General features: G+C 42.5%; 2 long non-coding RNA genes across 2 annotated transcripts in view; one reads left to right on the top strand and one right to left on the bottom strand.

Annotated features, from left to right (window-relative positions):
- The window catches only part of LOC309657160, a 62,933-nt gene extending 62,238 nt beyond the window's left edge, over positions 1–695 (bottom strand). The window contains exon 1 of the long non-coding RNA XR_014261675.1: positions 394–695. This is a non-coding gene — a long non-coding RNA (uncharacterized lncRNA). The remainder of the gene's footprint in view (positions 1–393) is intronic.
- Positions 1–25,053, top strand: part of LOC309657130 — a 260,854-nt gene that overhangs the window by 204,427 nt on the left and 31,374 nt on the right. The window lies entirely within an intron of this gene.

The raw sequence follows: 25,053 nt of genomic DNA on the forward strand, positions 1-25,053 counted from the left end.
TTATTCAGTGTTCTAAAGCGGGCATCAGCAAACTACAGCTCACAGGCCAGCTCTCTGTTTTTTGTGAATAAAATTTTATGGAACATAGACACACTCATTTACTTAATACATTGTCTATGGCTACTTTTGCAGAATTGAGTAGTGGTGATAGGGACCATCTGGCCAGCAAGCCTCAAGTTTTTACTCTCTAGCCCTTTAAGAAAAAGTTTGTTACAACCCAATCCAAAAATGGGCGGAAGACCTAAATAGACATTTCTCCAGAGAAGACATACAGATGGCCAACAAACACATGAAAAGATGTTCAACATCACTAATCATTAGAGAAATGCAAATCAAAAGCACAATGAGGTTTCACCTCACACCTGTCAGAATGGCCATCATCAAAAAGTCTACAAACAATAAATGCTGGAGAGGGTGTGGAGAAAAGGGAACCCTCTTGCACTGTTGGTGGGAATGTAAATTGATACAGCCACTATGGAGAACAGTATGGAGGTTCCTTAAAAAACTAACAATAGAACTACCATATGACCCAGCAATCCCACTACTGGGCATATACCCTGAGAAAACCATAATTCAAAAAGAGTCATGTACCACAATGTTCATCGCAGCACTATTTACAATAGCCAGGACATGGAAGCAACCTAAATGTCCATCGACAGATGAATGGATAAAGAAGATGTGGCACATATATACAATGGAATAACTCAGCCATAAACGGGAACAAAATTGAGTTATTTTTAGTGAGGTGGATGGACCTAGAATCTGTCATACAGAGTGAAGTAAGTCAGAAAGAGAAAAACAAATACCATATGCTAATGCATATATATGGAATTTTAAAAAGCTGTACTGATGAACCTAGGGGCAGGACAGGAATAAAGACGCAGACATAGAGAATGGACTTGAGGGTATGGGAGGGAAGGGGAAGCTGGGATGAAGTGAGAGAATAACATTGACATATATACACTACCATATGTAAAATGGATGGCTAGTGGGAAGCAGCAGCATAGCACAGGGAGATCAGCTCGGTGCTTTGTGATGACCTAGAGGGGTGGGATAGGGAGGATGGGAGGAGGTTCAAGGGGGAGGGGATATATGTGTACATATAGCTGATTCACTTTGTTGTACAGTAGAAACTAACACAACATTGTAAAGCATTTATACTCCAATAAAGATGTGGAAAAAAAATAAATAAAGCTAGTGGCCCACAAGAAAATAAAAAGAAAAAATTTGTTGACTCAAGAGGCAAAAACGAATAAAGAGTCCTTGATATCTCTATCTTTAGTGCTGTCTAAGAGGTCCACCCTTTGCTCTTTCTCCACAAATCTTTAAAAGCCCAGTAAGAAGGTCGAACACCTCCCAACTACACATGGAGGCAGGATTACTGACTGGTTTAGAGCAGTGGTCTTTAAACTTTTCTGATGCTAATCCATAGTAAGGAATCAATTTTAGGGACTTCCCTGGTGGTCCAGTGGTTAAGACTCCGCCTTCCAATGCAGGGGACGCAGGTTCAATCCCTGGTCGGGGAACTAAGATTCCCACATGCTGTGGGGCAACTAAGTCCGTGTGCTGCAACTACTGAGCCCGGGCACCACAACTAGAGAGCCCACGTGCTGCAGCTACAGAGCCCATGCACCACAGTTAGAGAGAAGTCCGCACACTGCAATGAAAGATCCTGAGAGCCGCAACTAAGACCCAATGCAGACAAAAATAAATAAAATAAATAATAAAAATTTTAAAAGAGAAATCAATTTTATATCACTACCAAGGACACCATGTACATATTTGTAGAATTAAAACAAATGTATCACAAACCAATCCTTACCATTTATATAAGATGTCCCCCATTGTTTTCTATTTTATTTCATGTTACTACAAGGTGCTGGTTTCTCCCACTAAATTGATCTTCCTAATGGGACCTCTGAATGGATGTGACCTGCTGGGTGACCATCCCTGGTCAGGGGCTGGGTATGGTGTCAGGCTGACCTGCCTTCTAATCTCGACTCTGACTCTCACCAGCTGTGGGATCTTGGGCAGGGGACCTGGTCCTCTGAGCCTCACTCTTCTCACTGGCAAATGGGAGGGTTACCTATCTTGGGGGTTGCTGTGTGGGTGAACATGAGAAGGTCCATGTAAAGCACTATGCACTTGGCACATAGTAATATTTTCATAAAAATAATAACAAATCAGCAAATGCCCTTGTCCCGGTTGCATATTAAATTAGTTTCTGGTCTTTCCAAACTTGTTGAGCGAAAGAGACAACCCCCAAAGGGACTCCTAACAGAGGACTGACAAAGTCTATGGAATCATTGTTCCTTTTCTGAGATTCAGATGAGTTATGTTGGCAAACCAAAAGGCTGTGTATCAACTGGCATGAAATGCCCACAGGCCTGTAAACAACCATCTTTGCCAGTTGGATTTAAGGAAACTCCCTTCCTTTTATTCAATCTCACAGCCATTGTATTTGCCAATCATTGAATTCCGAGGGAAGGTGAGTACCGTACGTACACTATCCCAGCTAGAAACAGTATTTCTTCTTACCCACCCCCTTTTAGGAAGGAAAATCTGATCTTACTGTTCAAAGTCTTTCACATCTTTCTCCCCAGTTGCTTCTAATTCTCTCTCAGAGCCTCAGTCTGCTGCTTTCTTTACATCTTAAAGCTTATTTCTGTCAAGAGAGGTTCATAGGCACTTTTTAGGAGGAAGGTAAGCCTGAATAAAAAAGAATTACGTTCAGTCTGCCTTTGCCCCATTGCTGCCTTTCTCCCCAGTCCTTTAAATGCACCCAAGGCCCCTGGGAGAGCTTCGGTGCACTAATTTTCATTCTGAATTACAGGGACCACAAACCCCACACGGAGTTCAAATGGAAAGGCCAGAGAAACTCAATCAGCTGTAGCTCATTTGCTGCCAAACCCACTTCACACCCTCTCTTCACGATCAATCCTCCCACTTTAGGATCTCCGGAGCTGGTACCACAACAGCCTGGCACCTCTGCTTTCTCAAAAACAACCTAACAGCCAGCCTGACCCCTCATCCTGGTGACTTCTTATTCAATTCCCCAAGTCCGATCCAAGTCCCTTCCCAACAAATCATTTCATTACCACCCATTCCAGTCTAGAGAGGGGAAAGGTTTTTTTAGATAGTGAATCCTTTCTGATGAACTTCCAAAGTCTGGCTGTGGGAACCCGAATGAGTAGGAAAGGAGATGGGTGCCCCTCTGGGGACTGCTGCTTGTACTGGGACACCTTCCTTCTTTGCCCACTACCTAGTGGGACAGTTTCAAGAATCCCACAATTTGAAGGCTTGTGGAAGGATCTTAGTTTTCTTATTCTTTATCCCCAGCCCTCTCGCTGGAATAGAAGGAGAACAGTAATATTCCGCTGCCTGTCCCTAGCTGTTCCCTTGGGTGTCTGTCTTCCCAGGTAGAAGTGATTCATCCTATACAGATTCTTCTGTGTCCTTGCTGGATTCCGGGACATTGTTATTAATTCAAATCTTACATGATACAGAATAGAGCTTCTCTGTCAGCCACTGAGTGACCTTGGGCCGGTCACCTTACCATTGTGGGCCTCAATGTTCTCATAAAGTAAGATGATTAGATTAGCTTAGGTAGGGACTCATTGGCAACTCCAGTTACTTGGTAATGGCTGCTGGGGGACTTGTGTAGAAAACAACTGTTGGGCCACATTTAGGCTTGATAATTAATTAATGATGTTTGCTACAGATGGGAGGTGAGGGGAGGGGCAGCTGTATCACCAATCATATCTGCCATCTTTAAGCTAAATGCTCTACTAATTATTCCCAATTTTAGATTTCTTTGATTCTAGAATCTTATATAACTGCTATCAAGATCTATCTCAATTTAATCTACATGTTTCAAGTATTTGCCTTTGTGCCAATGGGAATGAAGAGAAGGAACAGAAAAAAATTAGTCCCCCAAAAGATTGGTCCTCCTGCCCTTTGAGTAATGAAAACCCAGAAATCTGGACTACTGCTTCTCTTTGAACCAAAACATTTTAATTAGCTGCAGAAACTGGAGAAGATGGATTCTTTTGTTAGACATAGCCCTTGTTTTCCTTGTCCTAAAATGTAGAAAATAATGCTTAGCTCCATTTCATGCACCAGGCCATTATGGACAAAATTCTGACTTAAAGAATGACCTTCAAATGTTAATTTAATAAAAATGAAATTAAGGAAACAATCTAAAGAGTCTCATTTTGAAATGAGTACAATGGAGAAACTAAAACTATGGAAACTTTTCAGGTCCTGTGCCTGAGGAGAGTGGTTGAGAGGGATGAACACCTAAATAGAAATAAAATAAACACCCACCTACCAAAAGTGGTAGAAAAAAGGGTAAATAGTTTAACTGATAGTTTACATGTCATGCATGAATTACTAATTTTCAAAAATTTGGAATATGAGAGTATAATTGACATGAAAACTATTCAGAACAAAATTTAATCTTGCTCTGGTGGTTTGAATACACTCCAAGATTTTACAGTGCCTCTGGGCCATTAAGTCAAACACCAGCAATCCCTACCCTTTAACAGAAGGTGTAGGTGGTCGGCTTGAATCTTTCCTGACTCGGTATCTCGATATACAATCGGAGAAATAAGGGACATTTTATTTGTCAGTTTTCAAAAAAGTAGCATGCAGGAAATAGAGGAAAAATTGTTACTGATTTGAAGTTTTTTAGATTCCTTATAACAAGTTTACTGTACCTTTTATTAACAGAATGCCCACATTTTCAATTCAATTTTTTCAGGGACTGTCCTTTATAAAATATCTCCTATCATAGCAATATAGAGATGCATCACATCCAAACAATGAGTGCACATTACTTTGCCATCATGTGAACGAGGTGTTTGCCCCATTTTGCCTCTCTAAAAAATGACCCACAAAGGCATGAATGTTCTCTAGCTGTGTAATATAGGCTCAGAGACTGGAGCAGAATTAGCTTTTCAGGGCCTGGAAGATGGGAACTTTCCCTGAGGGACGCTTTGTCACATAATTCATTGCCTGCCTGTATTGACATCTTTAGCCTGGACCCTTCTCTGAGCTCTAGAACTTCCCATCTACTATGTGATGATTTAACATAATTTTATATTATTCATATTTATGAGCCTGGCATATGTCAGAAATGAGGGGTGCCAAAATAAATAAGATAGTGGATGAGATGGACATGTAATTAGACAATTAAACTAGTTGGTTAGAGAGACGTAAACACACAGCATCGTAGGGAGCACAGAGGAGAGGTAGCCAATCTGTGTAGACTTCAAGGACTGTAATTATGCCTCAACTTGAACTCATTAACTCTGTCCCCACCCAAAGTCATACTTCAAGAAACTAAAAGCCGTTGACATGCAAACTATGAGGACCTGACAAGATCTGTGAGAACCTAAGTTCCTTCAAGGCAATCCTATATTATACAGTCCCTGCAGGTCCCTCAGAAGGCCAGGTGAAGTGAGAAAGCTATGGAGAAGTTGAGAAAAACTATAATTTTAATTTTGACTCTGCCTCTAATTGTATAACCTTAGGCAAGTCACTTCACCTGTTTTTCTGTAAAATGAGAACTTGGAAGGAAAAAAATGGGGGGTGGTCACCTAGGAAATAAAAGTAGAGTCTCTGAGGCAGATATTGGCTGTACTCAACCACTATTCAGAGAGGGGACCTTCACCAAAGGGCATCTGCAAGATAGTCTCTAGACTTGTGATACATCAGCTTACACTACCTCAGTGGTTCACAGCCTGGGTTGTACATCAAAATCACCTGAGCAGTTTTTGAAGCTACACCTATGTCCAGGGTGAAACCAGAACAATTAAACTCTCCCGGGCTTGGGAAACACTGAGGTAGCCTGAATGCCTGACTTCTGATTTCATGTTCACCAAGCAGTCTTCTCTGATTAATATTTGGCTACCTACAAATATTTAACAGGGAAGAAAATGTGCTGGTCAAAATGATTGGATATTTTTGGTCCTGTGGCATTTATAAATCTCACAGTGAATTCATGAATTGGCCTTCTCTTTTCCCTATATCCATCCTGTGAATAGAGTTAATGTGAGTCAGCTCCTGAGAGCTGCCCTGCTGTCAGTGTGGGAACACATCACATGTCTAAGCTGGTAAGGCTGGGGCCAGAGGCTGGCTCTTGAAGATCACACGAAGCTGACGAATGCCAAACAGTCAGGCCCCTTGGGAGGCTACCTGTTCCCACGAGAAAAGTGCGTGTGTCCATGAATTGCTTCATGTGTGGGCAAAGCTAGTGAATGTGCACTGCCCTTCCCTTACCTTCAGACAGGATTTCTCTTTTTATCCTTCTTCTTATACAAATAATCTTTTCTTTTAAAAAAGGAGGACTTGGACTATTTAATCTATTAGATTCCCCTCTGGCCATCATAATCTATGATTTGTTTTAATATTTCTAAAGAGTATTCTCACCCACTCCTATAAAGAATCTGATTTTCTGCAGAATTTCCCTGTCACTTTACGATCTTGTTTAGTAAACACTATCTTTTTAAAAAGAAAATAAATATTCTACCTTGTTCTCAACCTGGGCACCCACTATCCTACTTAGTCACAATAGAACTCATTAAATGCAGTTAAATTAATTTTGCAAAGGCATAATTCACATAATTCTCAGGAACAGATATATCTGGGAAAATTGTGTCCCAAGATAACACTCAAATTTCTCATTATAATCAGAATTTGTCCTTGTCCAGGAGTTGCGATAGCCTGAGCAGGTTTTCCTTTCCAGATGATAATGTCATCTTTCTAGAAAAAAACTGAGGTAAAATAGACATACCATAAAATTTACCATTTAAATTATTTTTAAATGTTCTGTTCAGTGACATTAAGTACATTCACATTGTTGTGCAACCATCGCCACCATCCATCTCCAAATTTTTTCACCTTCCTAAACTGAAACTTTGTACCAAATAAATAATAACTGTCCATTCCCATCTCCCCACAGCCCATGGCAGTCACCATTCTACTTTCTGTCTTTATGAATTTTACTAATCTAGGTACCTCATATAAGAGAAATCATACACTATTTGCCCTTTTGTGACTGGCTTATTTCACTTCACGTAATGTCCTCAAGGTTCATCCATGTTATATCATTTGTCAGAATTTCCCTCCTTTTTAGAGCCAAATGATAGTCCATTGTGTGCGTGCGTGTGTGCGTGTGTGTGTGTGTGTGTGTGTATACACACACCCCACATTCTCTTTATCCATTCATCCACTGATGGACATTTGGGTTGTTTCCACCCAATTTGGTTACTGTGAGTAATGCTGTATGAACATGGGTGTACAAATATCTGTTCAAGTTCCTGCTATCAATAATTTTGGATATATACCCAGAAGTGGAATTACTGGACCATATAGTAATTATATGTTTAGTTTTTTCAGGAATTCTCATACTGTTTTCCACAGTGGTTGCACCATTTTACATTCCCACAAGCAATGCACAGGGCTCCAATTTCTCCACATGCTTGGCAACAATTGTTATTTTCTGTTTTCTGGTCATAGCCATTCTAAAAGGTGTGAAGTACTATCTATTATGGTTTTGATTTGCATTTTCCTTCCTGGTTATTGATGTTGAGCATCTTTTCTTATGCTTATTGGCCAGTTGTATGTCTTCTTCAGAGAAATGTCTGTTCAAGTCCTTTGCCAAATAAATCAATTTATTTGGTTTTCTTGCTGTTAAGTTGTAGAAGTTCTTTGTATACTTTGGATATTAATCCCTTACCAGATACATGATTTGCAAATGTGTTTTCCATTCTTGTGAGTAGCCTTTTCACTCTGTTGATAGTGTTCTTTGATGCATAATAATTTTTAATTTTGATGATAGCCAATTTATCTATTTTTTCTTTTGCTGCCTGTTCTTGGCATCATATTTAAGAAATCATTGCCAAATCCAATGTTATGAAGATTTTCCCTTCTATCTTCTTCTTAGAATTTTATAGTTTTAGCTTTTATGTTTAGATCCTTAATCCATTTTCAGCTAATGTTTGTATATGGCATAGGTATGGATGCAATTTCATTTTTTTGCATGTGGATATTCAGTTTTCCCAACACAATTTGTTGAAAAGACTGTCCTTTCCCCACTGAATGATCTTGGCACCCTTGTTAAAAATCGTTTGATTATATATGCAAGGGTGTATTTCTGGACTCTCCATTCTATTCAGTTGGTCTATATGTCTGTCTTTATGCCAGTACACACTGTTTTGATTACTGTAGCTTTGCAATTAGTATTGAAATCAGGGGTGTGAGACCACCAATATTCTTCTTTTTCAAGATTATTTTGGCTATTTGGAGTCACTTGAGAATCCATATGAATTTTAGGATGGATTTTTCTATTTCTGTAAAAAAATGTCATTGGGATTTTGATAGGGCTTGCACTGAACCTTTACATCCCTTTGGGTAGTATGGACATCTTAAGAATATTAAGTCTTCCAATCTATGAACACGGATGTCTTCATTTATTCGTGTCTCTTTCATTTCTTTTGGTAATATTTTGTTGTTTTCAGTGTACAAGTCTTTCTCCTCCTTTGCTAAGTTTCTTCCTAAGTATTTTATTCTTAAAATATCTGCCTGGGTTAGGCCAAGAGAGCAGTCTCAGAGTTGGAGTGGAAGAGGGCAGCTACCACGATGCAAACCAGGGAAATAGGGAAGCGTAATACTGTAAGCAGTAAAAAGGTGGAAGGTCTTATATCAAATGGAAATGGCTTGTTCCCAGAAAAGTCACTGGCTTCAGACTAAAATGCTCTTGATACAAAACATGATAGCAGCTGGGAGGCAAATGTGTTACTATTTGGCATCCCTAGTGATGAAGAAATAGATAGATATTGATCTTGGCCAGGTTTCTAGATGGTTCTTTAACTGCAAGCTTTTATTTGATATTCATAACAATTGGTGTCCAGGACTGTTAGGTGGGGTCCATCCTGGAATCCCGACTTTACTCTTACTAGATAGGAGATTACACACGTTTTTCATGTCTGGATACCTTAGTGGTTTTGGTTTTAGTTTTGAATTTTTTTGCTATTACAATGCCAAGCCTTTCAAAGATGCCTGATTAGTTTTGCAGAGGGAAAAATCCACTGTTATTACCTTTTCATGTCCTGTATTTAATATGCTCCCTATAGCTCAAGCTTTCCTGTCACATATCACAGATCATAATGTGAGCTATGAGTCCCCAGTTGAAAACTGGAGTGTGTAACTGCATCGTGGTCCATTTCCAACCTGTAGCCACAATCTCTAAGGAGGCAACTGAAAAATGTCCTTATGGATTTCAATATAATATAGTGTTGATATTTTTCCTCTTAGAGCTGACAGCAATTAAAGATTACATTGAAACTTTAAAGGAAAAGAGCAGTAAAAAGTGGGCAGACAGTTCCCCAGCAGGCTTCTGACAGCACTTGGAACTTCTGATTTATTTTCATAGTGACGGTGATTTAATGGGAGGAGGGGAGAGAGAAATCATTAAGTACAGACTCAAAGAAGACCTTGGGAAAGATACTGCATGTAGGTAGCTTTAAACCTGACTTATGCCTATCACTGTATTCTTTGGCAACATTGTTACCCATATTATAAATAATACCAAAGAAATGTTAATAAATACTGGAGGGCCAGCTCACCTGGCAAAAAAGGTGTCAGTTTAGTTTGGACTCATCTGCATAATGAAAACTGTAAAACGATTAACTCACCTGATGTCTTTTCTGTTCTTGCTGATAAAAAATGGTTTCATTAAGGCACTGACTATATTTTAAGGAGTAAGGAATGATGGATGGACTGATTAATACTGAATACTGGATTCTGTGACATAGCATCTACTGTTACAAAATGACAACTACTCTGCATACGTATATGTGTCTTGTATATGTGTTTTTCCTGGTAGGTTGTGAATTTCTTGAGTTTTGAATCCTTTTTCATTCATCTTTATATGGCAAGGACTTGCATTTAGTAAGCACAAAATAAATTTATTTATTCAACAGGCTTTTTTTTTTTTTTTGAGGCCTGCTATATACCGGATGCTAATACAGAGCTCTTTATCCTGGAGAAGCTCTGAGTTAGTAGGGGAGACAAGCATCTATTATAAACTATAAAGCAACAATAAAAATACAGTTTCAGTCATAAATACTAATAAAATAGAGAGCTGGTGTTGATGAATATAAGTAGAATGCATGGTGGCTAATGCAGCTTAGTTTACAATTCTTTGTGTTTGGAGGTGAGGGTGCTGGGTAGAGGTCAGATCTGTGTCTTCCCACTGGCAAACCTATTTAGAAACCTCGCCGGGCCCTCACTCTCCTTGAAAGAGTTCCAGGAGGAAAGAAAGGCCCATGAAATAGTTCAGTTTTTTGCCGTCTATGTGAAAGCCCTACAAGCTGTGGGAAACATTCAGGAAAAGTCTCATCTTGACCTCTCAGATCTCCCCACACTGTGCTGGAGGACTGTTCCCAGGTCCCTGGCTCTAGGAGCTTGCTCTGAAAAGTTTTGCTCTCCACTCTCCTGCCAGCTTGCAAGGTAGAGATGTCTCCTGCTAAAAATAGAAGGAGGAGAAAGAGGTTGGAAAGCAGCAGGCAGAAAGGGGCTAATGGAGCCAAGGGGGAAAGGAAAGGAGGGACGGAGCAGGGAGGTTGGGAGGGAGGAAAGCAACTCCCTTCTGTTTATGATGTCCTTTCTCTGCTAGGAGTTTCCACGTCCTGTTACTTCACTTAATCACCTCGACAACAGTGCGAGATATGCACTATTATTTCCTATTTTACATAGCCAATAACTCATTCATTCAATAAATATTCCTCCTCCTCTCTGTGAGGCCCTGTGGGAGACCAGGAGACATTGCTGAGGTTCTGATGGGGAAACCGAGGCCCAGGGAGGCAGGCATTGGGCTCAAGCTTACTGCTTCCCAGTGGATTTTCCACATCCAGCCCGGGCTGCCACTGGCGCGCTGGTGGTGTCGGACCCCATCCTCCCCCGGTTCAGGCTAGGGGACCCCATCCCTCCCCCGGTTCAGATGGGGAAAGTGTCAGTGTAACGACGAGAATGCGTTCACTTGCGTCTCCCAGGTGGCTGGCCAAGGTGGGGAGGGCCAGGCTCCCTGGAAGGAAGAATTTCTCTCCAGCTTGTGAAATTGCCCTGATTGCAGCCACAGAGGAGATTTACAACCTACTGAGGTCTGACACTTGAATATCCATAGAGAGGCATATGAAAAGGAACGGAAGTCGAACAGATTCTGTGAGATTTTATGATTTCATTAGCATTTCAAAGCTCTGTGAAGGGTTGGATGGGGGAGAGGGCAGCAGTCCCCAGGAAGCCCCCTCCCCCTAGTCCACAGCGGGAAGTGAGCACCTCAGTGGGGGGTGAGAGGGGGAGTTGGAGGGGGCGAGGAGCTGGACCCAGAGAGAGCTGGTGGGGGGGGGGGTGACTTCAGGGTTTTCTTTTGGAAACTGAGTTGGACAGACAAAACAAAAGTAAGCTAAACCCAACAAATCTCTCCACTGCATTGGGTATTAAAAATGGGTAGGTACAGGCATAGAAAGGGTGGTAAAAATGTGGTAAAAAGGAACTGATAAGAGTTTAGAGCTGTTGGTGAATATGCCTGTCTGGGCTCAAATATGAGACAGATCTGGCTCTGAGTTCCAGTGATGACACTTCTAGAAAAGTTTGGGTGACTCAATTCACTTCTCTGAGCCTGTTTCCTATGGCAACGAGAATAATAATACCTATCACAGAGGATGTTATATATATTTAAATGTCTCTCTTTTGCTTGCCATTCTTCAAAACTTAAATTAGATCATGACACCCATGCTTAAAGCTCTCAAGTGTTTCTTCATCACACTTGGGATAAAAAAATGTTAAAAAGTTTAATAAGACCCTGACCCTTCCAACACCAATACAGACCATCCCCATGCTCAATACTCTGCACACCACACCCTGCTCTATCTCTTCATAGAATTATCATTATTTGTGATTATGCAGGTGTTTATTTGTTCTCTTAGTTATTGTTTGCCTCTCCTGTAAAAGTGCGGTCTCTCGGAGAGCAGGGATTGCTACTAATTTTGTTCTTGATCCACTGTATACTCACATAATGCCTGGAACTTAGGTTCAAGCAATATTTTTCAAACGAATTAATGAATAAATGATGGATGAATGAAACGTATCTGGTACAGAGTAAGCTGTCAATAAATGGCACCTTTTCTTATTCCTATTATCAGTAGCAATGAGGAGTGTTTATAATTTGGGGGGGAGGCGGACCCCCTATACATGAAACAGCTGGAGTGCTGAGCAGCTTTACTGTTCAAAAAGCGCTTTTGCTAGTGGTGTCTCATTGTCATCCTCACACCAGTCTTAAGAGGGAGGCAGGCCAGGTGTCCTAACCCACATTTTACCAACGAGGAAACTGAACTAGAATAAAGGAAAACGCTCAGCTTCCAAGTCCCACAGCCAGCTAAGCAGGATCAAAGTGCAGATGCTCGAATGTTCCTGTTTGTGTGGTGGAGAGGAACAGCAGAGCTGTCTTCTGCACAATGCCAGGTGGAATAATCTCCCCGCCTTCCTTCTGATTTGGGGGAAAGGAGAGGTGTGGTCTTCAAGGTGACAAGGGATACTTAGGACTTAAGGAAGTATCCCTCTAACCACCTTCTCTGTAAAAATGTAAAAAAAAAAAAATTCAAAATCACTAAAGCAGGAACTGCCAAATGCTGTCCTACATTGTTCAAGCTCCAGAGCCTCTGCCTAGAGACGGCCCAGAAGCACACACAGACACATGTTGTCAGTGTAGGCAGCAGGTCAGCAGAGGTGGGTGAAGACTTCCAGAGATGCGATTGGAGTCGTGAAGCGAAGCCCTCTGCCCTGCACCCTCAAACCTCCTCAGTCCAGCGGCTCTGACCCTTCAGAGTCCCCCTCCTTTTGAAAGCAGCATCCTTTGGTGGTTCTATTACTGTCCTATGGCTGCTGTACCAAATGAACACAAGCTTGGTGACTTAAAACAACACATTTGTTCTTACACAGTTCTGGAGGGAAGAAGTCCAAAGTCAGTTGAGGTCAAGGTGTCGGCAGGTGTCGGTTTCCTCTGCAGGCTCTAGGAGAAAAACCTCTTCCTTGCCTCTTCCAGCTTCTGGAGGCTGCCTGCATTCCTTGGCTTTTGGCCACCCCACTCCAATCTCTGCCTCTGTGATCACATTACCTTCTCCTTTTCTGCAGTCAAATCTCCCTTTGACTCTCCCTTATAAAGACACTTGACTCCTTTTAGAGCCCACCTAGATAATCCAGGATAATCGTCACATCTCAAGATCCTTAAGTTAATTACAGCGGCAAAGTCCCTTTTGCCATACAGGGTTGCATTCACAGGTTCTAGGAATTAGGGTTTTTTGATCTTTGGGGGGCATTATTCAGCCTTCCACAGTGATTAAGAACCTGGAGTCTGATGATCTGAGTCAAATCCTGGCTTTGCTCATGTCAGCCAGGGACAAGTCACTTTACATTCAATGACTCAGTTTCCTCATCTGTGAAATGGAAGTATGGATGATAAAGTCGCTATCTCATGGGATTGTTGAGTGGGTTAAAAATTAATGCGTGTAGAACACTTGACCTACCTTAATACTCAATAAATATTAACTATTATTACTTGAACTGAATAAATATCTAGCTTCCTTCTTCTTCTTTTCTTTTTTCCCCTTCCCTTTGCAGTAGAAGTCCTTCTTCAACAAGCTTTAACACAAAACCCAATATATAAAACAGATCAAGGTTGAGTGGCCCTGGTTGAAGAAATGAGGAGAGAGGGGCTGGTCCTGTCACCCCAGGGCCTTGGCCACTGCTGAGGCACCGTTGAGAATCTTGGGGTTCTTAGGATACAGACCAAGTTAGACAATCTGTCCAAATCAATTCATTCAATTGAAATCTGTTTACTGCTCTGTATCAGGCCTGGGGTATAGACGTTAAGAGCATGAGTGCCATCGGATTGCCTGAGAAAAAGCCTGGCTCTGCTCCTGCTTGTGTGGCTTTGCACAGGTTATTCTGTGCCTGAGACTTTCCCATCTGTAAAATGGTAATGAAAATAAGACCTGACTCCTGGAATTGCTGCAAGGAATAAATGAGTTTCTTCCTGCAAAGTCCTTAGGATAAGGTCTGGCATGTGGCACGTGGTAGCTATTTTTGTTGCGTGCTGGGGACACTGAGAGCAGTGTCCTAGGGGACCTAATAGGGTGCCAGGGATGGCAGGAGAGAGACCCTGAACCAAGGCAAGGCTTGTGTGTGAATGTAGGGGTGAGGGGCAGTGGTCAAGGGAAGGGAAGTACGGATTAATGTTGAAGAAGAGAGGCGAAGCTGCAGAAACCTGTTGACTTTGATGGAATCAAAGCTGCAGGAACCTGTTGACTCCCTTGGAATCGAATTGGAGAAAGGCTTGCAGATGAGTACGGCTGGTGGGCAGCTGTGGCTGAATGTAGGATCCAAGGTGGGGGCCGTGCATGGCATGAGCCAGAGGAGGCAGGGACCAAGGGTCTTAGGTGATCCAGGGAAGAGTTTCCCCTTATACTGGTAGTCATACAGGGCTTGAGAGAGAGGAGGTGCAAGTGAAGGGAAAATCACTTCCTTTTCCCATCTCCCTTTTTCTTAAAGACCAAGGTTCTTGGGATTCTCCAGAGGGCTAAGAGCTCTTGCTGTCTCTGGGGTGGTTTCCGCTGAAAACAGGCTCAGTGGGGGCCATTGGGAGGGATTGAGTCTTGTCCTCTTTTTTTTTTTCCCCTCCTTTTGTTAAATTATGGTAGCTTTATTGACCTTTCACTGCTCGAATCTGGGGCAATATGAGCATGAAAACAGAAAATGATTGTGTTGACTGAAAAAAGCATACAGCATGAGGGCTGTGAGTTCAGTTTTATATGGGGACTCACTGAGGACTATAGCCTGGGAGACAGCCTCTCAGGCAGCTCTGCGGAACTGCTGCAAAGGGTGGGGGGGGGGCGGCGGTCAGTATATATATGATTTTGGTGAAGGGGGTACAGGCCATCAAGCAGACATCTCGGTAGAAGGCTGCTCCTAGTCACAAGGCATAGATGTCTCTGTTAATGATTTTAGTGTTTTTCTAGGTATAGGATGCAAGAAATTGGGTTCATAAAATTTTCTTCTGAAAATATCTAACTATCTGAAGGCCTGTTCTGCCAGTTTTTCCCAGAGCACAGAGCGCCTCATTCCTGATCTCCACCCTGAACTCCTTTCAGGGTGTGTTAAAGGTCGGCGACTGCAGTGGCTAATGACCTAATCTTTGTAGAGCCGGGTGGCAAGTGACATTCTTTAGATGGCAATTGTATCAGAACGCATCCCATTGAACCATATAGGAATTTAGAAGAATATTTGTTTTGTTTTTTTGAGTCCTATCCTCTTGGGGCTTACCTGGGAAGTAAGACACAGGGATTCTGGGGCTGATCTTGCAGTTGCTGGGCCATCCCATGCAGGCCAAACTGACCTTGAGGTGCTCATGAGCTATGGGGACGAAGGTGGTAGAATTCTGGCTGTATGCAACTGTTGGATGAAAAGTGTGACCCTAACACAAAGAAATGTAATAATCTTTGGTTCATCAAACACAACCCAGCAGCTCATAGCTTATACGAGACCTAGAACCTTAGAGCTGGAAAAGCCCAAAGTTAGGTGGTTTTCAAACTGGTTCCCCAGGGTTTCAGGATTCCACACAGACAGCTTTGGAACTGTTTTTGGCCTAAGAGGAAGGCTAGGCAAGTGGGGCCTATGTCCCTCATTGCTCTTTAACCAGTGCTTTATTTTATTTACTGAAGTTCTGTGGGAGATTTTGATAGGAATAAGAGTTTTAGGTTGAAACAAAACATTGGAAATCACTTTCTTAGCCAGCCTCCTTGTTTAACAGATGAAAAAACAGTCCCAGAGAGGAGAAAGTCAAAAGTCATAGGACAGGTGCAGAAAATTCTGCATTTAAGAAGTTGGGCTTTGATATCTGTCTAGCTAGCTAGCTAGCTCTCTCTATCTATACAATAGAATATTACTCAGCCATAAAAAAGAATGAAATATTGCCATTTGCAGCAACATGGATGGAACTAGATAAGATCATACTAAGTGAAGTAAGTCAGACAAAGACAAATATTGTATGATATCACTTATATGTGGAATCTAAAAAACAATACAAATGAATCTATATACAAAACAGAAACAGACTCCCATAGAAAACAAACTTATGGTTACCAAAGGGGAAAAGGGGTGGCAGAGGGTTAAATTAGAAGTATGGGATTAACAGATACAAACTACTATACATAAAATAGATAAGCAACAAGGATTTTCTGTACAATACAGGAAACAGTGTTCAATATTTTATAACAACCTATAATGGAAAATAATCAGAAAAAAATATATATATACACATAACTGAATCACTTTGCTGTACACCTGAAACTAACACAATATTGTAAATCAGCTATACTATAATTTTCTAAAAAATTAAATAAAAAATAAGCTGGATTTTTCACTACACCATACAATTGTGATTCTAGAAAAGTCATTAAAAAGGGGAGGGCTGAGAGTAGCCTGATATATACAACACATTATCCATTCATTTGGAAATCTGTTTTATTTCTGAAGAGAGGTGGGGCAATCAACTACTTCCCCAGAATGTTCTCTGGAACTTTCCAAAGACAGGAATATGTATTAACCTATTTTTTTTTTCCCCATGGTGGGTAATTAGTTTGGGCTCTTGAAATCCTATACAGTGGCCTACTTTGGAGAAGCAGCTAAAAGCAGCTCTACCTCAAACCTATTCCCTGACATTCACATAGGTACATGCACACACACACACACACACACACACACACACACACACACACACACAGAGTCACACCACCAGTATGCCTGGGGACTGTCCTATGTTCCCTATAGTTTCCCTTCCTGTGAGCAGGAAGGTGAGGGCCTCACACCCGTTGGTCTGGGGGCTGCTGCAGAGCAGAGGGGAGGCCTGGCCATGGACTATTTCCGCTGTCTCTCATCTCAGGACCCAAAATGCTTTGGTTTAGAGCCAGGGACAGAAGCCTTCCCATTTCATGTTTCTCTCCCTGTAACTGCGATCCCACATCTCCTCCTTTCCGTTATTTATTTATTTATAATTTTTACTGGAGTATAGTTGATTTACAGTGTTGTCTTAGTTTCTGCTGTATAGTGAAGTGAATCAGTTATACATATATCCACTCTCTTTTAGATTCTTTTCCATATAGGTCATTCCCTTTTTATTTATTACAGCTTTCTCTGACAAGTAGTTGGAGCACTGAACCCTTCAAAGTCCCTATCCGTCTCCAGGGACTCACTTTCTTGCTGCCTGAGGAAATGACTGAGTCACATAGAAAGGTGCTGCTGTGTGTGCAGACAGAGCCCACAGGGAGGTGGTCTACTTTCCCTCCCTCCCAGGAGGCAGCCAGGAGGGAGGGAAAGTGGACCACCTGCACACCCCCCACTCCCAATACAACCACAGCTGCACGCATGTGCACAGCCCACAAACCATGCCAGAAACACATTCCATACACGCAGGCTTGGTGGGAACTCCTAGTTCTAGAATTCAGTGGAAGAAAACGCACTGTAGTGTCTGTCCTGTCTCTATCGTTGTCCATGTCACTGCACCCCTCCCTGTCCTAGACTTTGACCCCCTCCCTGCAGAGCTGTAGAGCCGGCCAGGTGAGCAGCCCCTGTCCCGGGCATTTTGCCCAAGACCACCTCCTCCTTTATTTACCCAGCCTGTCATCCTCATTTTCTCAATTTTGTATTTGGACTCTTGATACCCAATTTTGGTCCTCCTTAGCTTATGTCTTTTCTTTTGTTTTTTTGAGACATAATATATCACGTCGAAGTGTAATAATGTAAACATGATACAAGGTATATAGTATATGTAATACACAAAACATAATAAAATAAATGTATCCTACGCTACATTGTGGACAAAAAGGCATAATCCATATTCAATATTTGAAATTCTTGTAATAGCATCCTTTTGCTGTTTCATTTTGCAGATTGCATTTATCTCATTCCTGGGGCGGGGGGAGATGAGCACTCCCCGTGTTTGTCTAACAGATCATTTCCTCCGGCAGCTCTGCTTCTCCTCGTCAGTGAGGCTCTGGGAGCCCTCGGTTTCTTTTCATCATTTTAAGGTATTCAACGAATGACTGCATTAACACTTTGTCTTCCACAGTTGTTTTGAAAATTGTTTCATTGGCTTTGTAAAGTTGGAGGTGTCTGTGTTCACAGATTGAAGATTTGAATTGTTGCACACGTAAGTACAGGTACACGCGCACACACGTGTGTGCACTCGCACACACGGACATACGTTGATGATAATCCTCTAGACTTGGCTATGTCTCAGTTTGAGTTTTTCCAGAAGCAGAGCCTGAGCTAGTAGTTTATGTGGGAGATGCAGGACCTTGGTAGGAAGGGAAGACAGACAGCAAAGTGTGCCTTATGATGTTCCTCCAGAAGGCAACTGGATCATTGTTGTGTGGGGAAGCTCTGGGAAACAGTGCAAACCACGTACCTCACAATTAACCTCCCCAAGGAGCAAGGGCGCTGGAGATTTATACACCATTTCCAGAGAGTCTTTGGTTGAGGACTATTTCTGAGGACTGAGAATTCCCCAGAGCTTCTGGCCTGCCACTCATGGACACAGAGCAGCTTTACATGATACTGGGAAATGAAGCCCTCGGGCCCAGGGATGCAGATGCTGGCAGTTGGAAGGTGAAGGGTTTGAGAGATCTGGGTGCGCACTGATGGTGTCCGCCATAGGTTGCCATGTCTGGTTCCTTCCTCAGCTTTCCACACCTGACTCTAAGCAAGCCAGTCACACGCCTTCCTTGATATTTTAGAACTTGGAAATGAAGAGGCAGAGTGAGTGTCAGTTCTTCTCTGGTTATGAGGTGCACTGTCCCTCACTGTTTGAATAAATCCAGGCTGCTATGGGAGAAAATGAGGCCGACACACCAAGAGCAGTGAACATGATTGGAGGAGAACATTCTATTGGGTTCTAATCCACGATTCCAGTTGCCTTGAGATCCAGCTAACCCCCCACTCTGAGCCTTTAAGGAATTCTCTCCCCTTCTGCTTAAGCTATTTGAACTGCGTTTTACTCACCTGAACTCAAACGAGTTCTGACTAATGTACTCCTATATGGTCTTGGGTTGCCTGTCCCCTGCCACTATCTATAAATAATAATAAAAATAGTGATAGTAATAAATATTGCACTGCTACAATGGGTCAGATATTTTCTAGACGCTTGTGGGTAAAGGGGAGAGTGATTATCTTATGAACAGAATCTGCCTGCCCATGATCCTACATATTCCTTCTTGGTTTTCTCTACCTTCTCTAATGGCCCTTATTTGAGCCCCAGTACTCCCCACTGGACAATGTGTTTCACATGCCCAGTTCCTACTCAGCCCTTGGGTCTTGCTTAATGCTATTTCTTTAAGATAGATTTCTTCTCTCAGCCAGTGTGAAATACCTGGTGCCCTCCCAGTATATATCTCCATTTTAAAAATAACTTCTATAGTCCCCCTAAAATTTAAATTTCTTTTGGCAAAGAGAATAGACCTCCATTAGAAAAAAGTTGAAAAAAATTTCATGTATGGTAGTCAGGAGGCTTTCAGTTGCAAAAGGAGGATTTATTGGCTCATACAGTGAAAATTTCAAGAGTAATCAGCTTCAGGTACAGCTGGATCTAGGAGCTCAAGTAATGCCATTATTACTTAGTGCTGGTATATCTCTCAGATCAGTTTTCCTTGGTGCTGGCTTCATTCTTCAAGTTAGCTTTAGCCACAGGGTAACTACTCTCTTCATGCCCAGCAGCTTTAGGATGACATCCTATAAGCGAAAGTCCTAATGCTAATGTTCATTAGCTCTCATTGGCCGGGTTGGGTCTTGTACCAGCCCCTTGACTTATCACTGTGGCCAAAGGCATGTGGTACTCTTAATGGTCATGTCTGAGTAATGTGTCCACATTTGAATTCAGGGGGGAAAGTGAGGTTTCCCTGACCCATGTGGCCTGGGGTTGAGAAGAAGTGGGTCTCTAATGGAAAACATGGAAATTCTTCCCAGAGAAGTGGAATTGGATGCAGGGCCCACAGAAACACTAAGCCCCTATACCATCCAAACACCCAGCTGAGAGAACACCTTCATGCGTGTGAGTTTCAGGCACATTTTCTGCCAGTCAATAACATACTGTAACGTTTAATTGCAAATCCTTCTCTGTTCTTCTGGAGAAAGAGGATGCAGACAGCAAGAAGATAGAAGGACCTGAAGTGTGGTGAGGGTTTCCTGGTGTCATGCAGAAAGAAAGATTTTAAAAAAGGAGGCAAAGGATACTCAGATGTACTTCAAAGACAGAAGGATTCTGTCTAAGCTGGTTGTATTTTCCTTCAGCTAGGTGGGTGATATGAGTGGTACTCAAGATGTGTGTGTGTGTGTGTGTGTGTGTATGTCTCCTGACTTTGTATAAAGAAGCTTTTCCTTTGGGACCTTTTAACTGGAAGACTGCTCTGCAAACACATTTGGCAAGATCCCATGGGATGAACAAACTAAGTGAGGGGGAGTGGAGGAGCTCGGAGAGGTACTGCATTAACCCACTCTGACCATCAGGAGACTTGAGGGGCATTGGACAGCCACTATCATCCTGCATTTTCCAGAGCTCGGAACTTTCAGTATAGATTCTTGTTACTTGCCCAGAAGCACTGATACTATTGTATTCACTTTCTCTTTAATAATTCAATTTAATCAAAGTGTGGATTATTTGTGGGAGGGAGACTAGCTGAGACTTCAAGCAAGTCATGATGCATTGAATCCTGGAGCAGGTCACTATGCAGATGTCAGATGACACTGTCTGCCTGAGACCAGAAGAGTCACTGTCTGCAAAATAATGACTACTATTTACTGAGGACTTACTAAGAGCTTACTAAATGAATATTAACTCATTTAGTCATTATGACAATTCTGCATGCTGGGTTCTATCACTATCACAAATAAGGAAACTAAGGCTCCACAAGTAAACCATTTTCCTAGGATTACAGAGCTAGTAAAGTGACAGAGTTGGGATTAGAACCCAACCTGCCTGCCTCCAAAGCCCATGATCTAATTGTTACCCTGTCCTCCAAAATCAACCTTGGCAGACTTTACCTTTGGAAGGCATATGAAGCATACCTAGTCCCACCTTTCACGAGTGCAGAAATTTCTGATGGAGAAACTGCCATCCAACCTTACTAGTTGAATCCCTCCAGTGATGGGGGGCTCACTACCTACCAAGGGAGCCATTTATATCGTTGGTAAGCTATAATGATTATGGGGTTTTTTTTCCCCTTTACTGGGCTCCAACTACCCTCCTTGTAGCTCCCTGATATGAGTGATGTTGGCCCTGTACTGAACAGGTATTATGTGCCTGACTCTGTGCTAAGCATTCTCTTATTACCTTGTTTCATCTTCAAACTCTTATCTAGAAGTTCAGGGGAAGAGACTCAGAGAGATGGGGTAATTTGCCCAGTATCACACAGAAGAGATCAGGATTAGAATTCTAGTCTGTCTGACTCCAAAATTATCCCAATAAGCAACAAATGTCTCCCAGAAGTAGAATCTTTGCCTTTGAAGTATTTCATTTCATTACAATTAGGCTTTGCTTACTAAGCCACTGCCATGGTTTTGGGAGTGGGGTGGGGGGAAGCTAGGCTTTGGGGACTCATGCAAAGATGTATATAAGACAGAGCGAGTACTTCCCAGGAGGTCCCTATCTAAAAAAACACATAGAAGAATATGTCCATGGTCCGAGGCCCAGCCAGGATCTAACTTCACAGGGAGGAAGGCTTAGGCTGGGGGTCAGACGGAGCAGCTGAGAGAACACGGTCTACTGACCACCTCTTCTGTGGGTCTCATGAACTGATCATGGATATCTCCAGCATGTTTCCTTCCACTTCCTCCAAAGTCTTCTTTTCAGAATGCTGGCACTTTGGGAGAAGGAGCTCTCCACCTAGACCTGCTTCTGGCCTCCGTGCTGAACGGGGAGAAAGAACTGAATGCACAAGCTGAAGCAGCACTGGGAGGGGCAGGAGATAACATTTGAAGATAGTTATCGCTACTTTTCTAAAATACAATACTGTGTTCTCAAACTGAAAGCCAGTGAAATCTTCCCTAGTGCCCTTGAGCAGAGTTAGTCACTTAGCATCCTATACACACCCTTCTCTCCAACTCATTTAAGCACATTGTATTATAATTGTGTTTACATTCTGTTTTCCTTCACTAGAATGCCAGCTCCCAGGACTACTGCGTCCTACCTTACAAATCTCTCCACTCACCCCTTGGAACACCACTTAGAAAGTGCTTTGCCAGGCACTGATCACAAGCTACTATACCATACACTTCACTTATTTATTTTGTCCGTTGTCTTTCTCTCCTCCAACTGAAATGCAGGCTCCTGAGTGCAGGTACTTTTACTGTTTTGTATAGAAATGTGTCCTCAGCACCTAGGACAGTGCCCAGCACGGTGTGGGCTCTTGGTAAGTATTTGTTAGATGAATGACCGTCCCGAGACTGGAGAGTGGGAGGAGGACCAGCAAGGCGCTTGGTGCCAGATGCTGGCTAGGAACTAGCACGTGTCCTCTATCACAGTGGGTTAGAATGTGAGTCATCTTCATTCTTATTGCCATTTTTAACGTATCTGTTTAACAGTGATCTCTCTTTGAAACAATAACCTCCTATTTTGATGAAGCAATGAATTACAAAATAGACCATAAACGCAATGTTGAAAAAAATTAAATACCACTTATAAACAAAAGAACCACTTCATTGTATATGTTAACAGGATGTCAAATGAGACTGCTCCTGCCTTCTTGGGAGTTAGAGAACCAAAAAGTCAGGAACACCCACACATCCTAAAGAAGTGCTAGAAAGCTGTGCCTGACTTGCTAAGAGGTTCTCCTAGCACTAGCTCATAACCGAGGTCATAGGAAGGACCATTTTGGAGAAAACTGTAGGTATACTAATTTTCTTCTTTCCCTTTACCTTGAACCATGTGAAGAGAGGGTTTTGAGAGAATCATTCAGAGAGACTGACATGTGTTCCCTGGAATTTTGAGGACGCAGCGACTCTCAAGGGAGAAATCTAAAGGCTGCTGCATGTGGCAGAGCAAAATGCAGAAAGCGCTGTCCCAACTGCTGTACCACCACCTGTGGCAAGCCAAGTGGGGTGTTTCTTGTGGACTAGATAAAGGCCTCATGGAAGGGCCAGTCTGGGGTCATCTTAAAAGGGAGCCTTCCCAAGAAAACTACCTGAAGTGGTGATGTGACTCGACAGGGGGATGGACCACCCTATAGCCAGCTGGAAGAGGTGATGCCTGTCCCAGGAGAACTTTAGAAAGGAGGTCTAGCAAGGAATCTCCAAGGGACCCGTTAAAGTGCTCACAGGAGAAAGAGCCAGCAATCGTGCTTCTGCCGTATAAAGAAAGCCCAAAGCCAGAGCACAACAGTAGTAGTAAAGTAAGACTATTCGTATCCCTAAATTCTTTCTTCCTTCTTTCTGAGCCTTCAGGGCCCCAAAGCAGCCACCAACTAGAGGGGAAAGAAGTAGAGTGAAGAGAGAGGGAAGCAGCAGTCATGGCCCTGTCTCCTGTACAGGCCTCCACGTCCAGGGCAGGGGAGAAGTTTACAGTGGATGCGTCTGGAGTTTTGATTATATATTGGACTAGATTGGGCTGGACTTTGTGTCACCTCAGAAAGAGCTGAAAAGCCATCAGATATGATGGTGGTTTATTCCCCTTGAATCACAGCCCCACTGGACTAGTTGTCTTTGCACATGCTGTTCCTGAAGCTGGGAGTACTCTGCACCCCATCTGAGTGACTGTGTCCTACTCATCCTTCAAGACACAGCTGGAGAGACCCTTCTTCAGAGACTCCTTCCCTGGCCCTCTCACACTGCAGAAGGCACCTTTCATCTGTGTTCCAGTGATATCCTCACTTATCTGGTGGAGACGGTTAGTTGCTCACAGCATCTCTTTTCTCCTTCTTCTGTGACAGTAGAGTGGTATCTGGACATGTGGTACCTGACACCAGCAACTGCATGGCCCAGCCTCGCAGCAGTTAGGTGTGTTTATATGACTAAGTATATGTTAAGGTCATGTCATTGATATGTCCATGTCATTCTTGGGTCTTAAAATGTGTCACTCATGCTCCTTCCTAATCTTTTCCTCCCTGCTAGTGGGAGTACAGACGTGCTCCCACCCAGCTTCAGCCATTCAAATGAGGACAATACCACAGGGGGCTGTAGAATGATAGAATGGAAGGAACCTAGATCCTGAATGACTGTGAGGCAGAAAATGCCTTCCTTCCTGGGACTATTACGTAAGAGAGAAACACACTTCTTTCTTCCTTAAGCCACTGTTTTGTTGGCTCTTTGTTTGAGATATTTAGACTTTTGCCATAACTAATCCAATATATGGTTCTAAACTCTACTGTAACTTCCTGTTTACTTGTCCATCTTTCTCAGAAGACTCAGAGTTTCCTTGGGGAGTGGAACCAGGACCTATTGAATTTTGTTTCCCCAGAACCTAGGACAGGGTCTGTGCCTGGTAGATCTTCAATACATACCTACAAAATGAAAGAGAGCCAGTGAACTAAAAAAAAAAAACAAAAAAAAACACAGTGTCCTGTGAAATACCAAAGGCATGGAACAGCTCTCAAATGGATTGCTTTTGACTACTGAAGCAAAATATTCTCCTACTGTCTCTGCTACCACTTCACCCTGATAGAGCCCTGATGGATGGGCATGTTTCAGTCACTGAGTGATTTTTAATAGACGTGTGTAAGTATGAAGGCTGAGGCTTCCATTTCTCTGTTCTTAACGGTAGAGACATAGAGTGTTGAGTGGTCTGTGGATGGGTGATAAATGGTTTTCACTTGCCAAAATTATTCCCAGTTCTTCTTCCCCAAAAGCAAGTGCTTTGGCTCTCTGGGTGGCAAGGATGAGGAGGAGGGAGATCTTCCAACAATAAAGTTCACAGTTAATTCTGCCTGCCTAGTAGAAACTCCTCATTTAGGA

Source organism: Balaenoptera physalus (genome assembly GCF_965194825.1).
Source record: "Balaenoptera physalus genome assembly, chromosome: 1".
NCBI classification, from domain to species: Eukaryota; Metazoa; Chordata; class Mammalia; order Artiodactyla; family Balaenopteridae; genus Balaenoptera; species Balaenoptera physalus.